Source organism: Entelurus aequoreus, linkage group LG23, assembly GCF_033978785.1.
Source record: "Entelurus aequoreus isolate RoL-2023_Sb linkage group LG23, RoL_Eaeq_v1.1, whole genome shotgun sequence".
NCBI lineage: Eukaryota > Metazoa > Chordata > Actinopteri > Syngnathiformes > Syngnathidae > Entelurus > Entelurus aequoreus.
Window position 1 is genome coordinate 12,538,013 of NC_084753.1, and position 21,272 is coordinate 12,559,284.

Genomic DNA, 21,272 nt, shown 5'->3' on the forward strand with positions numbered 1-21,272 from the left:
GGGTGACCCCAAACTTTGGAACGGTAGTGTATGTATGTATGTATAAAGGCCAGCAGGGTGAAGGAGGGGCTAGTGCGTCTGCCACATAATACGAAGGTCCTGGGTTCGATCCCGCGTGGGTTCCCTCCGGTTACTCCGGCTTACTCCCACCTCCAAAGACATGCACCTGGGGATACGTTGATTGGCAATTATAAAGTGTCCCTAGTGTGTGAATGTTGTCTGTGTTGGTCCTGTGATGAGGTGGCGACTTGTCCAGGGTGTACCCCGCCTTCTGCCCGATTGTAGCTGAGATAGGCTCCAGCGCCCCCGAAGGGGATAAACGGTAGAAAAGGGATGAATGTATGTATGAACGCAGCCGGGTGAATTACTTTGAAAAGCCGTCACCGGAAGTGGAACTCCCCCTTCCCTTCATGTACTTTGACACCGGCAGATATCCACACAGTGCAGCCTCGCTGCTCCTATTCTTTACCCCAGCTTCCTCCCTTCCGACATCGGCTGCCTCTTTCCCCCTCGTTTTGTCGGAAGAGAGACCCCGTCGGATGCCCGTGGAAGCCGGGGTTGCCTCCTCCACGTCCAGGTAAGGGGCGTTTATCTCTCCTTTGCGTACGGGGCATGTAGCGGCGGCTACATCCCCGGCCTGTTGCCCGCCGTCGCTGCCCTTTTGTGGCCGAGGCAGGCAGCGCTGCTGCCCCGTTATGTGGTCGCCTCCACCCGGGTGCTTTTCGGCTTAGCTCCCGGAAGGATGATGCGTTCCGTCCCTGGTACGCCACTTCCCCGTTCACCGCCTTTTTTGTTGCTTATTCGCCGCCCCTGGCATGTAAACAATTCCGGTTTGCTTTAAACTCTTAGAAAATAACACGAACTAGGTGCGTTTGTATGACGGCAATGCGTGGTGCTGTTAGCCCGTAAGCTAAGCGGTGTTGGTGGCGAGTGACCTCCGCCAAGCACTGGATGTGCATCACTTATGTGACCCATTGTGCAGCTATTGTGCATGCAAAGCTGTGTTGTGTGTTGTCCCCTTCTAGGTGTGTAGTTCTGGTCAAGTATGTGTTGATATAAACATTGGATTTTCCCCATCATTATTTCTGCCTGCATGATGATGATGATGACCAATCAATCAATCAATCAAAGTTTATTTATATAGCCCTAAATCTCCAGTGTCTCAAAGGGCTGCACAAGCCACAACGACATCCTCTGCTCAGGTCCCACATCAAGGCAAGGAAAAACTCAACCCCATGGGCTACAATGAGAAACCTTGGAGGGGACCGCAGATGTGGGGACCCTCCGCCCTGGGCGACCGGGGAAATGGACGTCGAGTGGATCTAGTTAATAGTGTGAGAGTCCGGTCCATAGTGGGGCCAGCAGGGGATCATCTTGAGTGGAGACAAGTCAGCAGCGCAGAGACGTCCCCGACTGATGCACAGATGGAGTGGTCCACCCCGGGTCCCGACTTTGAACAGCTAGCGCGTCATCTGTGGTCACCTGATAACCTCTCCACGCAGGAGAGGGGGGCATAGCAGAAAAGAGACGGCAGATCAACTGGTCTAAAAGAGTCTGGTACGCAGAGACGTACCTAACTGATGCACCGATGAGTGGTCCACCCCGGGTTCCGACCTTGAACAGCTAGCGGGATCATTTGTGGTTACCTGATAACCTCTCCACGCAGGAGAGGGGGGCAGAGCAGAAAAGAGACGGCAGATCAACTGGTCTAAAAGAGTGGTATGCAGAGACGTACCTAACTGATACACAGATGAGTGGTCCACCTCGGGTCCCGACTTTGAACAGCTAGCTCTTCATCTGGGGTCACCTGATAACCTCTCCACGCAGGAGAGGGGGACAGAGCAGAAAAGAGAGACGGCAGATCAACTGGTCTAAAAGGAGGGTCTATTTAAAGGCTAGAGTATACAAATGAGTTTTAAGATGGTACTTAAATGCTTCTACTGAGGTAGCATCTCTAACTGTTACCGGTAGGGCATTCCAGAGTACCAGAGCCCGAATAGAAAACGCTCTATAGGCCGCAGACTTTTTTGGGGCTCTGGGAATCACTAATAAGCCGGACTTCTTTGAACGCAGATTTCTTAACGGGACATATGGTACAATACAATCAGCAAGATAGGACGGAGCTAGACCGTGTAGTATTTTATACGTAAGTAGTAAAACCTTAAAGTCGCATCTTAAGTGCACAGGAAGCCAGTGCAGAAGGATGATGATGATGGTGGCACCTCAGCTTGTGTGGCTGGTGTTTGATTCATCCATCAGCCATACCCCTCATTCCTTTAGAGGTCACCGGTAAACTGACTTACGCCCTGAACAGCTCGATCACATTGCACATAGTTAAGTGAAGTGAATTATATTTATAAAGCGCTTTTAAAACCCATTATTTACATTTATACCCTACATTTTTTTTTTAGACTTAGACAAACTTTAATGATCCACAAGGGAAATTGTTCCACACAGTAGCTCAGTTACAAAGGATGGAAGGGGTAAGGATAGAAAGGATAATGCAGGTATAAAGTAGACTAAAAATGTACCGTAGTAGCAATATAAAATGTAACATATTATATATACAGTATATGACATATACTGATATCCATCCATCCATTTTCTGCCGCTTGTCCCTTTCAGGGTCGCGGGAGGTGCTGGAGTTTATCTCAGCTGCATTCGGGCGGAAGGCAGGGTACACCCTTGACAAGTCGCCACCTCATCGCAGATATATTATATTAAATTTTTATATGATGTATACAATATATAACAATTACTAGGGCTGCAAATCTTTGGGTGCCCCACGATTCGATTCAATATCGATTCTTGGGGTCACGATTCGATTCAAAATCGATTTTTTCCGATTCAACGCGATTCTCGATTCAAAAACAATATTTTCTTGATTCAAAACGATTCTCTATTCATTCAATACATAGGATTTCAGCAGGATCTACCCCAGTCTGCTGACATGCAAGCAGAGTAGTAGATTTTTGTAAAAAGCTTTTATAATTGTAAAGGACAATGTTTTATCAACTGATTGCAATAATGTAAATTTGTTTGAACTATTAAATGAACCAAAAATATGACTTATTTTATCTTTGTGAAAATATTGGACACAGTGTGTTGTCAAGCTTATGAGATGCGATGCAAGTGTAAGCCACTGTGACACTATTGTTCATTTTTGTATTTTTTATAAATGTCTAATGATAATGTCAATGAGGGATTTTTAATCACTGCTATGTTGAAATTGTAACTAATATTGATACTGTTGTTGATAATATTCATTTTTGTTTCACTACTTTTGGTTTGTTCTGTGTCGTGTTTGTGTCTCCTCTCAATTGCTCTGTTTATTGCAGTTCTGAGTGTTGCTGGGTTGGGTTTGGTTTTGGAATTGGATTGCATCGTTATGGTATTGCTGTGTATTGTTTTGTTGGATGGATTAATTAAAATAAATAAATAAATAAAAATAAAAAAAATCGATTTTTTTAAAAATGAGAATCGATTCTGAATCGCACAACGTGAGAATCACGATTCAAATTCGAATCGATTTTTTCCCACACCCCTAACAATTACCATGTACAATATTACAGTATATGTAACAGCTGCAGCATAAAATAGAGAGTAGATCCAGCAGAAAATAGACAATTTAAACAAAGAGAGGTAGTTAACATAGAAGCGGTCAGGTAATAGACAGATATCATCTATTTCTGTATGGCGAGTCATTATACAGCTGGATGGAGTGCGGAATGAAGGAGTTCTTGAATCGAACACTGTGGGAACGAAGATGAAGGAGCCTGTTGAATTATGAGCTCCGCTGTCCCCCAATTGTCTGGTGGAGTGGGTGGGCAGGATTGTCCATGATGACGAGCAGTTTGTCCAGTGTGCTCCTGTCCTTCACTGACACAAACGCCTCCAACTGCGTGCCAATAGTTTGGCCGGCTTTCCGGATCAGTTTGTCAATCCGGTTTAAGTCCCTTTTGCTGGTGCTGCTCCCCTAACATACCACTGCAAAGTACAGGGCACTGGCCACAACAGACTGATAAAATATCTCCAACAGCTTGCTGCACACATTAAAGGCCTACTGAAACCCACTACTACCGACCACGCAGTCTGATAGTTTATATATCAATGATGAAATCTTAACATTATAACACATGCCAATACGGCCGGGTTAACTTATAAAGTGACATTTTGAATTTGCCGCTAAACTTCCGGTTCGAAACGCCTCTGCGGATGACGTATGCGCGTGACGTAGCCCGGCGAACACGGGTATGCCTTCCACATTGAAGCCGATACGAAAAAGCTCTGTTTTCATTTCATAATTCCACAGTATTCTGGACATCTGTGTTCGTGAATCTGTTTCAATCATGTTCATTGCATTATGGAGAAGGAAGCCAAGCAAGCAAAGAAGAAAGTTGTCGGTGCGAAATGGACGTATTTTTCGAACGTAGTCAGCCACAACAGTACACAGCCGGCGCTTCTTTGTTTACATTCCCGAAAGATGCAGTCAAGATGGAAGAACTCGGATAACAGAGACTCTAACCAGGAGGACTTTTGATTTGGATACACAGACGCCTGTAGAGAACTGGGACAACACAGACTCTTACCAGGATTACTTTGATTTGGATGACAAAGACGCAGACGTGCTACTGTGAGTATGCAGCTTTGGCTTTTTTTTGCGTATGTACGTAACTTTTTTAAAATATATAAGCTTTATGAACCTTGGGTTAGGTGAACGGTCTTTTGGGCTGAGTGATTGTGTGTGTTGATCATGTGTTTGAATTGTATTGGCGTGTTCTATGGAGCTAGGAGCTAGCAGAGGAGCTAGGAGCTAGCATAACACGTACCGTACCGTACGTGCGCGTCACGTACGTAACTTTTTAAAAATATATAAGCTTTATGAACCTTGGGTTAGGTGAACGGTCTTTTGGGCTGAGTGATTGTGTGTGTTGATCAGGTGTTTGAATTGTATTGGCGTGTTCTATGGAGCTAGGAGCTAGCAGAGGAGCTAGGAGCTAGCATAACAAACACGCAGGTGTTATTATGCAGGATTAATTTGTGGCATATTAAATATAAGCCTGGTTGTGTTGTGGCTAATAGAGTATATATATGTCTTGTGTTTATTTACTGTTGTAGTCATTCCCAGCTGAATATCAGGTACCGTGAGTATGCAGCCTTGGCTGCTAAACATTCGATAACTTGACCGTATGTGCGCGTCACGTACGTAACTTTTTAAAAATATATAAGCTTTATGAACCTTGGGTTAGGTAAACTGTCTTTTGGGCTGAGTGATTGTGTGTGTTGATCAGGTGTTTGAATTGTATTGGCGTGTTCTATGGAGCTAGGAGCTAGCAGAGGAGCTAGGAGCTAGCATAACAAACACGCAGGTGTTTTTATGCAGGATTAATTTGTGGCATATTAAATATAAGCCTGGTTGTGTTGTGGCTAATAGAGTATATATATGTCTTGTGTTTATTTACTGTTGTAGTCATTCCCAGCTGAATATCAGGTCACCCTCGGCTCTCACAGCATCTTCCCTATCTGAATAGCTTCAACTCCCCACTAGTCCTTCACTTGCACTTTACTCATCCACAAATCTTTCATCCTCGCTCAAATTAATGGGGAAATTGTCGCTTTCTCGGTCCGAATCTCTCTCACTTCATGCGGCCATCATTGTAAACAATAGGGAACTTTGCGTATATGTTCAACTGACTACGTCACGCTACTTCCGGTAGGTGCAAGCCTTTTTTTTATCAGATACCAAAAGTTGCAATCTTTATCGTCGTTGTTCTATACTAAATCCTTTCAGCAAAAATATGGCAATATCGCGAAATGATCAAGTATGACACATAGAATAGATCTGCTATCCCCGTTTAAATAAAAAAAATTCATTTCAGTAGGCCTTTAAAGGTGCAGCAAGCTTAAACCAGTATGGGTGGCACTGGAAGCGAGTTGGGCGAAGTGTCTCGCCCAAGGACACAACTGACCCAACTGAGCCGAGCGGGCGTTGTTGATGTCGATGTCGAGGTGTAGACATGATCAGACCCAAACCTAAAAGCCTCATGTCAGTTTGGACGAAGAGTCGATCCTCTTAAGTGCAGTAATGACAGTTTGATGGTTGATGGCGAGGGCCAGTTTTTCCCCCACCAGACTCCGCTCACTATGAATGGGTACGAATAGTTACCATTTGTACAAATTCTGATCAATATCTGAGTTTGTGGAGCCAAGTAATGACTGTTAAAAATATTATGGCGAACCATCAGCGTCCCTTCGCCCATCTGTCTGCCATCTGCCTTTTAAACCCCAACAATTTTTTAAAATGATAAAGTAAATAAATGTGTGTCGGTTTCTATGACGTCACGCATTGTTGTGATATTGCTTCAGGTATCGTTCAATCTCTCTGGCTACGAGGGCACAGCTTGTAGATTTAATTTGCACAATTGATTATGTAGTAGTTAGTTGCTCAGACAGTAATGGGTTTATATAAGTTTAGATTAGGGTATATAATATTTTAATGGAGAAAGACGTTAATATCTCTTGTTTCTATGTCAGCATTAAAGCTAGCTAGCGCTAGCTGGCTCCTCCAGTAAATGAGCAGTGTCACTGTTCCGTGAGTTTATCAAAGTGTTATCAATCATGGTTATTTTAATTTAAAACAATACCGTATTTTCCCGAAGATAAGCTGGTACTTTTTTTCCCAAGCTTTGAACCCTGCGGCCTATAAAACACCGCGGCTAATTTAGGGATTTTCCCTCGCTGACGACCATACTATTTTGTATCCAACAAATAGCTTTCATATAGAACAGACAGCGACGCTAAACAAATTATTTTTTGTGCTATGGCGCCATCTATTGGACGAGTTCGCCCACTGCAAGTGCTGCGGGTTGAAAATGCACTTCCTGTTTCATGCCTTGAACCGGAAGTATAACTGTCCATAGCGTTCTACTCGTATGGATTCTTAGTTTGTTAGTTTTACAAAATAACCAAAAACAATTACTTACTAAACCGTCCCGTGTGTGATGTCTGTAGGAGTGTTTTCATGCATATTTGTACGCGCTATCGTAATGTAATCAAGCTAGCGTCTTTAGCATTAGCTAATATGCTAACACGTTCACAAGTGTCTGTGTTAATATTTTTAACACACAACGGCATTCTTTCCGTATTGGTTAAGTTTCACAAATTCCTCAGTAAATTCACCAAAACGTCACCGTCGAGTTATCGAGTCTGTTTAGCTGATTGGAGAGCTAGCTTCCACAGCTAGTGGGTCCATGACAATGACTTCTGTTTTGTTTGAGCAGCCGTTTTACTGTCGTGTTACAGGCACCGTTTGGAAACAATTAAGGTATGTAAATAAACATTTACAAAATATTTTGTACCAGTATATATCTGCAGCTAATATTGGGAAAATTGTTGTGGGTGTGGCTTAAATACCGGTGCACTCTATAGCCCGGACAATACGGTACTAACCTTGGGAAATTTTATCGTCCGTTTATCATTATACCGTTGTTATGTCCCTACTGTACACTCGGAAGAATATGACACAAAATTGTTTTTGTGTCAGCTCAGTGGCTTTGTGGTTAGAGTGTCCGCCCTGAGCTCGGTAGGTCGTGAGTTCAAATCCCGGCCGAGTTATACCAAAGACTATAAAAATGGGACCCATTACCTCCTTGCTTGGCACTCTGCATCAAGGGTTGGAATTGGGGGTTAACTCACCCAAAAAATTATTCCTGAGCGCGGCCACTGCTGCTGCTCACTGCTCCCCTCACCTCCCAGGGGGTGGAACAAGGGGATGGGTCAAAGGCATAGGGTAATTTCACCACATCTAGTGTGTGTGTGACTATCAGTGGTACTTTAACTTTTAACTATACGCTTGGAGGAATATGACACAAAATTGTTTTTAAGGTGCGTTCAAGGACCGCAGAACAGAGTAGGACGCCACAGCGCCCACCAGAACAGTGAAGCATAAGAAAGTAAGCAAGGGATTGGGCTTTCTAACAGTGTTTCTATTTATTTTAGTTATTTAAAAGTGATAACCGTGATAATTTTGGTCACAGAAATGGTGATGGGAAATCTTCATATGGTTACATCCTTAGCTAAAATTGCACGAAAAAAATGCATTTAATCAATGGACATCTTATTACGTTTTATTTATTCCACAACAAGCACACTATGGTGGTAAATAGGGGTCAAAAGTAAAACAATAGAATTCTAAAAAACAGAAATTCTGAAAACAAACGTATTTTAAGGCCCTACATTTGCAGCCAATATCTATTGTGTTCCCAGTTTGAAGTGTTGACGCCAACACGGGCGAACGTCAGCACCCATGGCGAATAATGCATCATTGATGTTTTGTAATAAAGTCCGGGGTGGTAACGTGACGCAAGACTGATTGAGTTAGCAGCTTTAATCTCTTCATGAATAAGTGAAGTGTCACATATCGTGCCAGCACAGACAAAACGTGTTATTTGACACCCAGGTAGCGTCACTCTCCTCCACCTGCGCCGCGCTATAGTTCACCGCTATTAGGAGCGGCTGCGCTTTGTATCAAGCAAAGTGCGAATAATTACTCAGGAGCAGTTCATTCCAGCCCCGCGTAAATTTTGATGAAGCACTTAAATCAACGCGCTGATTGGATTTCTGACGAGCAATCACAATTTACCGTGCAACTTTCTCCTGTTTGTGCTGGCAGCCGTCCTGCTGCACTTTGCAGAAGGCTGCTGAGCTTTATCTAAGCCTCCGCCCTCCATGTCGATGACTTATGCCGCTGTCGGTCTTCATTTTTTGACTAATGACTTCATTAAACGTATTAGTGCTACGTTGCCAGAGAGGTTAGATCCGGCGTGGCGAGCCAAAGAGGGGCGGTGACTCATTTCATAGTTTTATCTGCATTTCACAGTGCGCCTATTAGCGGCGCGGCAAACGCCAATGCCGTGTTGACTCCCGTGTTGCAATCCTCCACCAAATAGCGTCTTATTCAAAGTCGCATTTGTTTTTCATTTCAATCCTGTCTGCAGTACCAGCCTGTCACCTGCACAGCAGGAGCCTCTGTTTGCATGAAAAGACATTCTAATTTCAAGCATCGCAGTGTTTTGGCTCAGTGTACTCTGTGTGTGTGTGTGTGTGTGTGTGTGTGTGTGTGTGTGTGTGTGTGTGTGTGTGTGTGTGTGTGTGTGTGTGTGTGTGTGTGTGTGTGTGTGTGTGTGTGTGTGTGTGTGTGTGTGTGTGTGTGTGTGTGTGTGTGTGTGTGTGTGTGTGTATAATGCTTGATAGTGTATATTCATATATATATATATATATATATAATTATAATTTTTTTTACACCCTTGTTTCGGAAATATTCTTTCTCTGGAAAAAGAGACTGGAGGAAACAAACATTTGTTGAGGTGATGGGCTCATGCAACAAAGAAAATAATACTGTATAATACTGTATTCAAGCCGCAGCCACCAAATTGTAGAAGAAAAAAACATTTTTATATATACTAGCCGCAGCAGACTATAAGCCGCAGATGTATACCGGCATGAACGATTTTGTCAATGTTTTATTACATATAGGGCTGCAACTAACGATTAATTTGATAATCGATTAATCGGTCGATTATTACTTCGATTAATCGATTAATAATCGGATAAAAGAGACAAACTACATTTCTATCCTTTCCAGTATTTTATTGAAAAAAACCCAGCATACTGGCACCATACTTATTTTGAGTATTGTTTCTCAGCTGTTTGTACATGTTGCAGTTTATAAAAAAAAAAAAAAAATTAAAAATAAATAAATAAATAAAACATTGCCTCTGCGCATGCGCATAGCATAGATCCAAATAATCGATGACTAAATTAATCGCCAACTATTTTTATAATCGAGTTTAATCGATGTAATCGATTAGTTGTTGCAGCCCTATTTACGTACCTTAATTAGTTTACAAACTAATGTAACACGGCAGTAAAACGACTGGTTGCTTTGTTGGGTCTGCTCCTGTCTCTGGCCATGCTCCCCCCACCCTGGCAGACGATGCGTGGAACACTGCAAGGCCGCCACAGTGTATATGTATTTTTTGTTGTTTTTGTTGTTGTTTTACTTTTGTGGTTGTGTGTAGAAGTGATGGTTGCATCAGCTCTGCTCTTTTTATGTCTTTAATGTCCTTTGTGTTCTTTGATGTTTCCCTCTTACACACATGTTTATGTGTGCTACGGCTATGTGTTTTTTTCCCCTAGGCCTCAGTCTGGACCCCCTCTCCAGGGGCCCAGGTTTAGACTGAATTTTTTTTCTTCCTCACCCCCCAAGCGTTTACCTGTTCCTCACCTTTTCTGTCTCTCTGTAATGTTTGTCTGATCTTGAATGGGATTGTGCTGAAAATCTTAATTTCCCCTCTGGGATTATTAAAGTATTTCTGATTCTGATTCTGATAAAACACAACAGAAGATCGTCATGGACCCGCTAGCTGCGGAAGCTAGCTCTCCAATCAGCTAAACAGACTCAGTAACTCCACGGCGACGTTTTGGGGGAATTTACGAAACTGAAATACAAAAAGAATGCCATTGTAAATTAATAATACTAACATAGACACTCGTAAACGTGTTAGCATATTCGCTAATGCTAACGACGCCAGCTTGATTACATTACGATAGCATGTACAAATATGCATGAAAACACTCATCACACATGGGACGGTTTAGTAAGTATGATTTGTTTTAGTTATATTGTAAAACTTACAAGCGTTGCTTGGAGTGATGAATGAAGAATCCTTTCGAGCAGAACCGCTTTGGACGGTTGTACTTACGGTTGAAAGCACGGAGAGAGGGAAGTACATTTTCAACGCGCAGTACCTGCAGTGAGCAAACTCGTCCAAAAGATGCACAAAAAATGACACACCATTTCAGTCACTCTGTGTTATGCAAACTGTTTGTTGAATACAAAACATTATGGTCGTTAGCGAAGAAAAATCCATAAATTCGCCGCACCGTTTTATAAACCGCAGGATTTAAAGTAGCAGCTTATAGTCTGGAAAATGCAGTAATATTAAGCAAAGACGCTTTGTGAGAAACAATAACTAAACAGGAAACAATTGAGTTGTTTTAATTAGTACCAGTTATCTGTGCATGGTGTGCTCACACTTTTTTATGAAAATATTGTTTTGATGGATCTTCTTGCTTTTTGCAAGGAAAACTTTTGGGTTTCTCATTTTCTCATTGTAAACGCTTTGAGGCATTCATTAAAAAGGGCTATATAAATATAATTCTTTTCATTTAGGCTTGGCATATTGTTTTATGCTAGCATTTTATCTAAGTTTGTACTTTTTGACCCAATAATTGTGGATGTTATTACTTGGCGCCATTTTAGAAGTTTGTTAGCATTCTAATGTTGACATGTTAACGTTTTATGATAATAAGGCAAGTTTTAACCTAATCATGGATTTTGTTATTTGCCGCCCTCTTCAAAGTATGCCAGCATTTCTCCTGCTAATGTTAGTATAATATTTTAGCATGAAAGCTATTTAGCTAATTTAGCCAGTTTTCTGAAAAAACATGCTGCTTCATTAAAAAAATGCAAACAGTTGCATAATCCGATAGCAACATAAGTAATGGACAGATTTGAAAGACATTTTCAGAAAATGTGTGAAATAGGTCCCGGAACGAGTGTTTTTGTAGTTTTTATTATTTTTCATACAATATAGGAACTTATTGATGACAAGTATATAGTATAGACAGACAACCAGCCATGCATTTTAGGTTAAACAAGGTTTTTACCATTTTTGTTTGATTTCCTTGTGTGTAAATTATTATTATTTTCTTAAATAACCACAATATATCAACAATTTTATCTTGATTGCTATGGTTATTTTGTTCGAGGAAACCTTTAGCATTGATGCGCATTAGTGCGCATGCACAGTAGCGTTGGGCAGCAAATTTATCCAGAACACCGGCTCTTTGGCATTTGGCGACCACTCCAGCAGCACTGAGAGCGCACTCAGCCAAACTACTCATTGGAAAAGTAGCACTAATACATTTAATGAAGTCATTAGTCAAAAATGTTAAGCCTCACCCAAAAAATAATCTGAGTACTGTCAACTCTGGTTATCTAGCCGTAAAACACACCGTTTTTTTTAAAGATCCCGGTATCAACGTATACCGCCATTCAAACTAAAAATACAGCGGTATCAGATTTGGTCCATATCGCCCAGCCCTATGCACTTTACAATCAAACCGCTGGTGTGTATCAGGTACAATACTTACAGTATTAACAATTGTTAGGGCGCAACATAAACCAAAAACACAGCATAAACTATACACCACTGCCATCTAACTTCTTGGACTTGCAACTTCGTGTCATACCTGCTAATGACACTCAGAAGGGTGACAATAAAACACGATATACGGTATTTTTGGACTATAAGACGCACATAAAATCCTTTTATTTTCTCAAAATATTCTTCATCTCAGTATGTTTATCATGACTGACTTAATTATCTATTGCAATAACTGCTGTATTAATCATTCACTGATGTCATTGTGTTACAAAAAGAAGACAGTAAATGAACATATGTATTTGTAAACGCTCTGAAGTGGGAAAGGGGTAGAATTACATAAACTTTGCTTCCTCCTACTCCTTTTTGGACATGATGTAAAGAGAAATTATATGAAATTATGTGTGACGTATTATACTTTAAGTGTGTTCATTTTGGAAATAAACTAAACTCAATCAATCAATCAATAAAGTCTGAATGTTGTTAAAACAGTTAGTTCTATCTTTTGACACTTCTTCGACTCCCGTCCTTGCATGCTACACCGCTACAACAAAGATGACAGGGACAATACGCTGTCGAAGTGGAGGCACGTAAATAAGACCGCCCGTAAAACGGCGCATCCTGAAGCGACTGTCAGAAAGCGGCTTGAAGATGGTCTGTAAAACATAATCTATGCAACATTTTGACCAAAGAACCACCATTACATGTTATGTAGGCCAGTTTCTTTGTTACCTTTTTTGAGCCTAGGCACATGTTTTTCATTGAAAAAATCCGGAGGCACACCACCAGTAGAAAACATTAAAAAATGAAACTCAGCAGCTGATATAGACAATAAAAAGTTGTTCTCGCAATTGTTGGATATGACTTTAGACCATACCAGACATCACTTTAGCTCTTGTCTCAAAGTAGGTGTACTGTCATGACCTGTCACATCACGCCCTGACTTATTTAGAGTTTTTTGCTGTTTTCCTGTGTAGTGTTTTAGTTCCTGTCTTGGGCTCCTGTTTTGGTGGTTTTTCCTTTTTTGTTGGTGATTTCCTGTTACAGTTTCATGTCTTCCTTTGAGCGTTATTCCCCGCACCTGCTTTGTTTTAGCAATCAAGACTATTTAAGTTGTGCGGACGCTATCCTTCTTTGTGGGGACATTGTTGATTGTCATGTCATGTTCAGATGTACTTTGTGAACGCTGTGTCTGCTCCACACGCTGTAAGTCTTTGCTGTTGTCCAGCATTCTGTTTTTGTTTACTTTGTAGCCAGTTCAGTTTTAGTTCCGTTCTGCATAGCCATCCCTAAGCTGCAATGCCTTTTCATAGGGGCACTCACCCTTTGTTTATTTTTGGCTTAAGCATTAGATACCTTTTTACCTTCACGCTGCCTCCCGCTGTCGTCTTCATATCGTGATCACGACAAAGCATCGTCGTCTCACACACGTGTTCCCGACATCTACAAAGCAATTAGCTACCTGCTGCCACCTACTGATATGGAAGAGTATTACACGGTTACTCTGCCGAGCTCTAGACAGTACAGACACTCAACAACAGCACATTATTTGCGGATTGTTATTACTGGTTTGTAAAAAATATTTTTAACCCAATTAGGGAAAATTACTTAATCTCCCACGGCACACTAGACCAGTGGTTCTCAACCTTTTTCCAGTGATGTACCCCCTGTGAACATTTTTTTAATTCAAGTACCCCCTAATCAGAGCAAAGCATTTTTGGTTGAAAAAAAGAGATAAAGAAGTAAAATACAGCACTATGTCATCAGTTTCTGATTTATTAAATGGTATAACAGTGCAAAATATTGCTCATTTGTTGTGATCTTTCTTGAACTATTTGGGAGAAAAAGATATCAAAATCAAAATTTGTTGAAAAATAAACAAGTGATTCAATTATAAATAAAGATTTCTACACACAGAGGTAATCATCAACTTAAAGTGCCCTCTTTGGGGATTGTAATAGAGATCCATCTGGATTCATGAACTTCATTCTAAATATTTCTTCACAAAAAAAGAAATCTTTAACATCAATATTTATGGAACATGTCCACAAAAAATCTAGCTGTCAAATCTGAATATTGCATTAATGCATTTCTTTTCACAGTTCTTTTTGACAGACATTTAAAAAAAATCTCACGTACCCCTTGGCATACCTTCAAGTACCCCCAGGGGTACGCGTACCCCCATTTGAGAACCACTGCACTAGACTGTATATCACGTGGCACAGTGGTTGAAAAACACTGATGTAGACCACAGGGAAGTCTTTTAAATGTAGAAAAATATCATAATACTATCCCTTTAATGCGCCTTATAACCCAGTGCGCCTTTTGTATGAAAATCGCTTTATAATCCGGTGTGCCCTAGAGACCGAAAAATACGATAAGAACTGGACATGCAATGTTGCAATAAGAAATGAGAATACATTTTTATTACATTCAAAAAAAGTACTGGAAATTGGTACCCGTATCAATTCCCAGGTACCAAGTATGGCTATTGTATTGTTTCAAATGTTCTAATGACTTCTTAAGAAGCCATTAGAGATTCTTAAGGATGCCTTGACTATCTGCAGTAAATCACCCAGCGGACTCTTGTTTGTGTCATCCGAGGCTTTTCAGCAGGCAAAAATGGGTCGAAAAAAGCATCTCTGCCATCACTTCTTGGCTCTCGTCCTGCCAGAGGGCCATTATTATCAGCATTGTAAGACAGAGTGTCCGTGTCGCCATCGTAAGAGCCAATCATAGGCCGAGCGAGGGGGCAGGTTTCCATGGAGAAAAGCGGGTCTCGGCTTGAGATGGCTGCCCTGATCCAAGGTGATGTCGGGTTTATTGGCACCGGAGCAGGAAGATACCCCAGTCGGTCTTCTTTACCATCTGGCGGTCTAGAGCTGGGTGTACACAGTGCTCATTGAGCCCCACTTGGCCGCACGGCCTTAGAATGGCGGCTGATTCCGCTGACATTGGACTTCTAGCATGTGTGTGGCGTCCGATTTGTGCAGAACCCGGTTTAATCTCACATAGCTTTAGCCACAACCGGCAGGGTGTTTGAATGTGTATTTGTTTGGAGGGAAGGCTTCCAGTGACCTCACGGCTGCTGTCACCTGTCAGAGGCTGTAACTTGCATGGCCCCTCCAAAGGGGGCGCTGTTGGGCGCGGTGGGGGAAGCTGCACAGCCCGCGGTGTCCTTTCATCAGAGAGGATGTGTTTTTGTCCGTGTGTGTGCTGGCTTATGTGTGCCTCGTTTCCAGAGGACTTTTTGCTGCTGCAGCTGGCAAAGGGGGTATGATGATTTTTTTTTTCTTCTCGGCCCACTAGTCCAGAAATACTCCTGTAAGCATCCAAATGCTGTGTTAATGTTTGCCCTTTCCACCTTTTTTTTTTCTTCATTTGCAGTTGAAAGCACTTCTCTTCACTTTTTGGAATTAATTTTTGTATATTCACCAAATGATCCATACCTTTATTTATTTATATATATATATATATATATATATATATATATATATATATATATATATATATATATATATATATATATATATATATATATATATATATATATATATATATATATATATATATATACTACCTTTCAAAAGTTTGGGGTCACATTGAAATGTCCTTATTTTTGAAGGAAAAGCACTGCACTTTTCAATGAAGATAACTTTAAACTAGTCTTAACTTTAAAGAAATACACTCTATACATTGCTAATGTGGTAAATGACTATTCTAGCTGCAAATGTCTGGTTTTTGCTGCAATATCTACATAGGTGTATAGAGGCCCATTTCCAGAAACTATCACTCCAGTGTTCTAATGGTACAATGTGTTTGCTCATTGGCTCAGAAGGCTAATTGATGATTAGAAAACCCTTGTGCAATCATGTTCACACATCTGAAAACAGTTTAGCTCGTTACAGAAGCTACAAAACTGACCTTCCTTTGAGCAGATTGAGTTTCTGGAGCATCACATTTGTGGGGTCAATTAAACGCTCAAAATGGCCGGAAAAAGAGAACTTTCATCTGAAACTCGACAGTCTATTCTTGTTCTTAGAAATGAAGGCTATTCCACAAAATTGTTTGGGTGACCCCAAACTTTTGAACGGTAGTACTGTACCGAGGATGTCGTTGTGGCTTGTACAGCCCTTTGAGACACTTGTGATTTAGGGCTATATAAATAAACATTGATTGATCATTGATTGATAGTATATATATATATATATATATATATATATATATATATATATATATATATATATATATATATATATATATATATATATATATATATATATATATAATATATATATATATATATATATAATATATGTGTGTATATATATATATACCGTAATTTCCGGACTATAAGCCGCACCTGACTATAAGCCGCACCAGCTAAATTTAGGGGAAAATACAAATTGCTCCATATATAAGCCGCACCCGACTATAAGCCGCAGGGTTTTGATGTGTAATTACCGTAGTATATAGGGGTTCCTGCTAACGGAGGGGATTGTCGGGACAGAGATGACTGTTTGGGAACGCAAAGCGTCCCATTTATTAACAATAAATCTTTCAATCATTCAATCAAACTTTCACATCTTTGACATGGCGAACAGCATTCGTGCAGAGTACAAATAATACAACGGTGCAAAGTAATACAAAGTGCTCGCCTGTACGTTATCAAAATAACCAGCCTACCGGTATATGAAAAGTCAGTCTTTAATCATTGTGTCAAAGTTAGTCACTCAGGTTAGTGACTATGGAGTGTACTGGCTAGAGAATAAATGCACAGCATTTATTTATATGACCCAATCCAAACAACCTTCCCTAGTAATGCCGCAGAAGAAAAAAATCAAATCAGCACAAAAAGTGCTGGTTTAACAACACAACCGGCTCACTGAGCTTTGTGGATATTATAAAAAACAGCCAAGCCACTATAACTTTTTTTAATTACACCCATTTAAATCCATTGGAACTAGACATGATTGGAAAATGCAAAAAACATATCCACTCTTATCTATGTTCGTCGCATTTTAGCTGCATGATATTTCTATATGAATGCAAAACTTTAGGGAAGCGTCACAAAGGTAAACAAGGTAGGAGTTGAACTTTCACATACTCTTCGTTTTTGTCTTGTAATTGTGTATTGCAACTCCTTGTCTTGTTTGTTTTATGATGTCTTATATATTTGGTTCTTATTTCTGTCATCATGGTTTTAAAGTCTGATGTGTCTCACTGTGTTATTTTAGAAACCTGTCTTGGGACAACGGCTGAAAATGAGCATTTATGCCAAGTCCGGCGCATTTACACTGTTTATTCAAGTGTTGATTAATGTGCACTGTCCCAATTAAATACATGAAAAAAGAAAAAAAAAAGTATTAGTTATACATCCATTATATTGGTATTATTACATATAAGTGTGTGTGTGTGTGTGTATATATGTATGTGTATATATATATACCGGTATGTGTATGTATGTATGTATGTATATATATATATATATATATGTATATATATATATATATATATATGTATATATATATATATATATATATATATATATATATATATATGTATATATATATATATATATATATATATATAAAATGTGTGTGTGTAAATCTGTGTATATATGTATTTATATTTTATTTTTGTAGCCCAATGCGTTCCCCCAGTCAAAAAGTTTGGACACCCCTGATATAAATTATATAAATTTGACTGACAATAGACTAGAATAGAATAGAACATTATTGTCATTGCACTTAAAAAAATTAAGGAAAATTTAGTTTTCAGTAAAAACCTTCCAAGATACGACGTGCAATATACAGTTACAGGGTTATACGGAACAGGAAGACTGATGGATCACCACAGGGGCGGCGCCCCGTAAAAAGAAAGGTAAAACATGGGGGAGGCGGCGATAAAAAAGCAACTCCTAGACTAAGCTCCTATGGGGTGGGGACTCAGCTTGAGACCAGGAAATAAAAAAACAGAGGAACTATAAGCACATAAAAACACATGTAACGGCACACAAAAACTTTGAACTTGCAGCGGGCCGGGGAGAGGACATCCATTCTGAAGGTGGCGGACACTTTCTGTTTTTATTCGAGTCAATGTGTCCGTTTCCAGACGTCGGACGCCACAACAAATCCGTTAAATTTAGCTAAAATGTGCTAGTGTTGGACAGGAAGTTATGCACAAAAACAAAATAAAGCATCCGGTTTACTTTCAAAATAAAATACTCTGTCTTCAAGGCGGATCGTATTTTATACTTTGAATGGTCCTGATGGGCGGCGACGGGCTGAAATTGAAACTGAAAGGTTCTCAGACTTCATTTCATCTTGTTGACACAAAAGGACTTGCTGATTTTGGAGGTCCAAAAATGAAAGAAAATTGTACAGGCATATCTCTGGCAGCTAAATGGGGATATGGGGCCCTGTGTCATGTATCAGCTGATACGGAGACCGAGAAAGCAGAGGGCTGGTTGGGTGACAGGCTCGCCAGGGATGATGTTATTGTTGTGTTGTTGCAAAAAGTAAAGTGATTTATCAAGGCAGGACCGACTTTCTGCTTCTCTGGAAGGACACAATAAACGTTTTGTGGTTCGCTTTATTACTACTTCCCATAAATAAGTGATTATTACATTTTAACAGAGTGTAGATAGAACATGTTAAAAGAGAAAGTAAGCAGATATTAACAGTAAATGAACAAGTAGATAAATAATTAATTTTCTACCACTTGTCTTTAATAATGTTGACAAAATAATAGAATGATAAATGACACAATATGTTACTGCATACGTCAGCAGACTAATTAGGAGCCTTTGTTTGTTTACTTACTACTAAAAGACAAGTTGTCTTGTATGTTCACTATTTTATTTAAGCACTTAACTGCAATAAGAAACATATGTTTAATGTACACTAAGATTTTTTGTTAAAATAAAGCCAATAATGCAATTTTTTTGTGGTCCCCTTTATTTAGAAAAGTACCGAAATTATTTTAGGACCGGTAGCAAATTATTGTTATCGTTACAACACTAGTTAATACCCATCTTGACTAACTGGGTTAATAAAAGTGCCACTGACTGTTTACAGTACAGTTGTCATTCACTTCAATTTCAGTGAATTTCGCTTAAAAATTAATATCTTTATATGTATACTTTCACCGGAAAATATATAGAGATATACATTGAATATCGAGTTTAAGTAAATATATATCGAGATATACTTTTTCGTCCATATTGCTTAGCCCTAGTATTTACCTTGGAGACCGCATTGGAGCGACGTCTCTGTCAAACACACCATCAGCAGCTTATCTTCATACCATCACAGTCCTTCAAAGTCACTTTCTTCACACCTAAAGTTGGAAAAACATAGTTTAGTCCGCCTATTAGCTAGCGACTGAGACAGTGGTTGCCGTGCGGGAAATATATTGTCAAGAAAGAAAAATGTCAAAATGTATCTTTTTATTGCCAAAGTCAGCGAAGTAACTGCGGGTGGCTCGCCATAAAACAAGGATCATAACTCCTCTGCTCAACCTTTTTGGAGTTATTTTTTTCCGAGTGGGTAGGTGTATGGCTCCAGGTCAGTGGCCATGTGTAAGTGACAGGGCTGACTTAGAAAGAAGTCATTTGGCGGCGCATGTTGGTTTGGAACCATAAATCTCTCCACTGACCCTATCAGACTTTTCAAAGAAATACTGTTTGATATTCGGGCTGGAAAACAAGCCAAACTGAAGCGATTGTAGCGACTCCAAGATGACACCTGCCAAAATAACCTACTCAATCAAGTCAGGAATGTGGTACTGACAAACTCGGGCTGGACAAATAATCACATTTTAATATAGATTTCCATTATGGCTTCTCACTATTATGAAGAAATAATAATAATAATAAAAAAAGAGATTAATGATTAATTTGAATGTGCATGCAAATTCTGGAGCTTGTGACGGTGAAACGGATGAGGAGCAAATAAGTGAAAAAAAGACAAGGTGTACTACAAGTTTTTGATGGTTGCTACTTTTTATTTGACTAGTGCCAGTATGCCTTATGTATAATGACTACACTCAATAAAAGACGTAAGGCATATGATTTCATGTAACCGCGGACAGAGTCGCATAATTGGCCAATAAAACGGAACCCGCTGATAAACGCCTAGTAATATCAGGGAAATTGACATAAATGTAAGTGAAACATTGTCATTGTGAGGAGAAGGAACATTTATTTGGGAAATAATGAGTCCGGCAGACCCTCATTTATCCCCGGCCGTACTGAACTCAACAAAGTCGAGATGTCCACTTGGAACAGCGACTAATCTACCAAGCTAAATCGAGCAGGAACAATCCATACACCTTCAACACATCTCATCTGCGTGCGTTGTTGTGAACGACATCGTAGATGCCACATCTGGTCTGACTGCACTAACAAAATAAAGGTTTCAAAAAAGCACCATAGACATAATGTACTTAAAGCACATATTACATTTTGACACAAAAGGTACACATAAGTGTAAAAGGAAAACAAACAGGAAACACTGAATGTTATTGTTTTTTATACTGCTATTGTTATTAAAATTGTTTTGTTGTTGCTATTATTTTACTTGTTGTGGTATATTCGTTACTAATTTATATCCAGGTTTTTTCAAGCTATGTTTAAAGTAGAGTTTTGGTGGTACAATAAATACTCATGTTTTCCAATTAATGAATAATTGTGTTATTAATTGTGATTACAACATCGATCAAAGTAGTCGTGATGATTATTTTTGCCATAATCGTCCAGCCCTATGACTAACAATGCTAAAAATCTTTCAAATGTTTCTCGTCCTTTGACGTCTCCCTTTTCCAAGTAGGATCTACATGACTCAACCCTACCATGTACAGTACACAGGCTATGGACTGACAGAGATACTGTGTTCTAGTGTTGTCCTGATACCAATATTTTGGTACCGGTACCAAAATTATTTCGATACTTTTCGGTACTTTTCAATACTTTTCTAAATAAAGAGGACCACAAAAAATTGCATTATTGGCTCTATTTTAACAAAAAATCTTAGGGTACATTAA

General features: G+C 39.8%; 1 protein-coding gene across 1 annotated transcript in view; it reads left to right on the forward strand.

Moving 5' to 3' along the window:
- Positions 1 to 302: 302 nt before the first annotated feature.
- Positions 303 to 21,272, forward strand: part of fut8b (fucosyltransferase 8b (alpha (1,6) fucosyltransferase)) — a 369,273-nt gene continuing 348,303 nt past the window's right edge. Inside the window, exon 1 of the mRNA XM_062033787.1 lies at positions 303 to 577. The gene's annotated coding sequence lies outside the window, so the exon portion shown is untranslated. The remainder of the gene's footprint in view (positions 578 to 21,272) is intronic.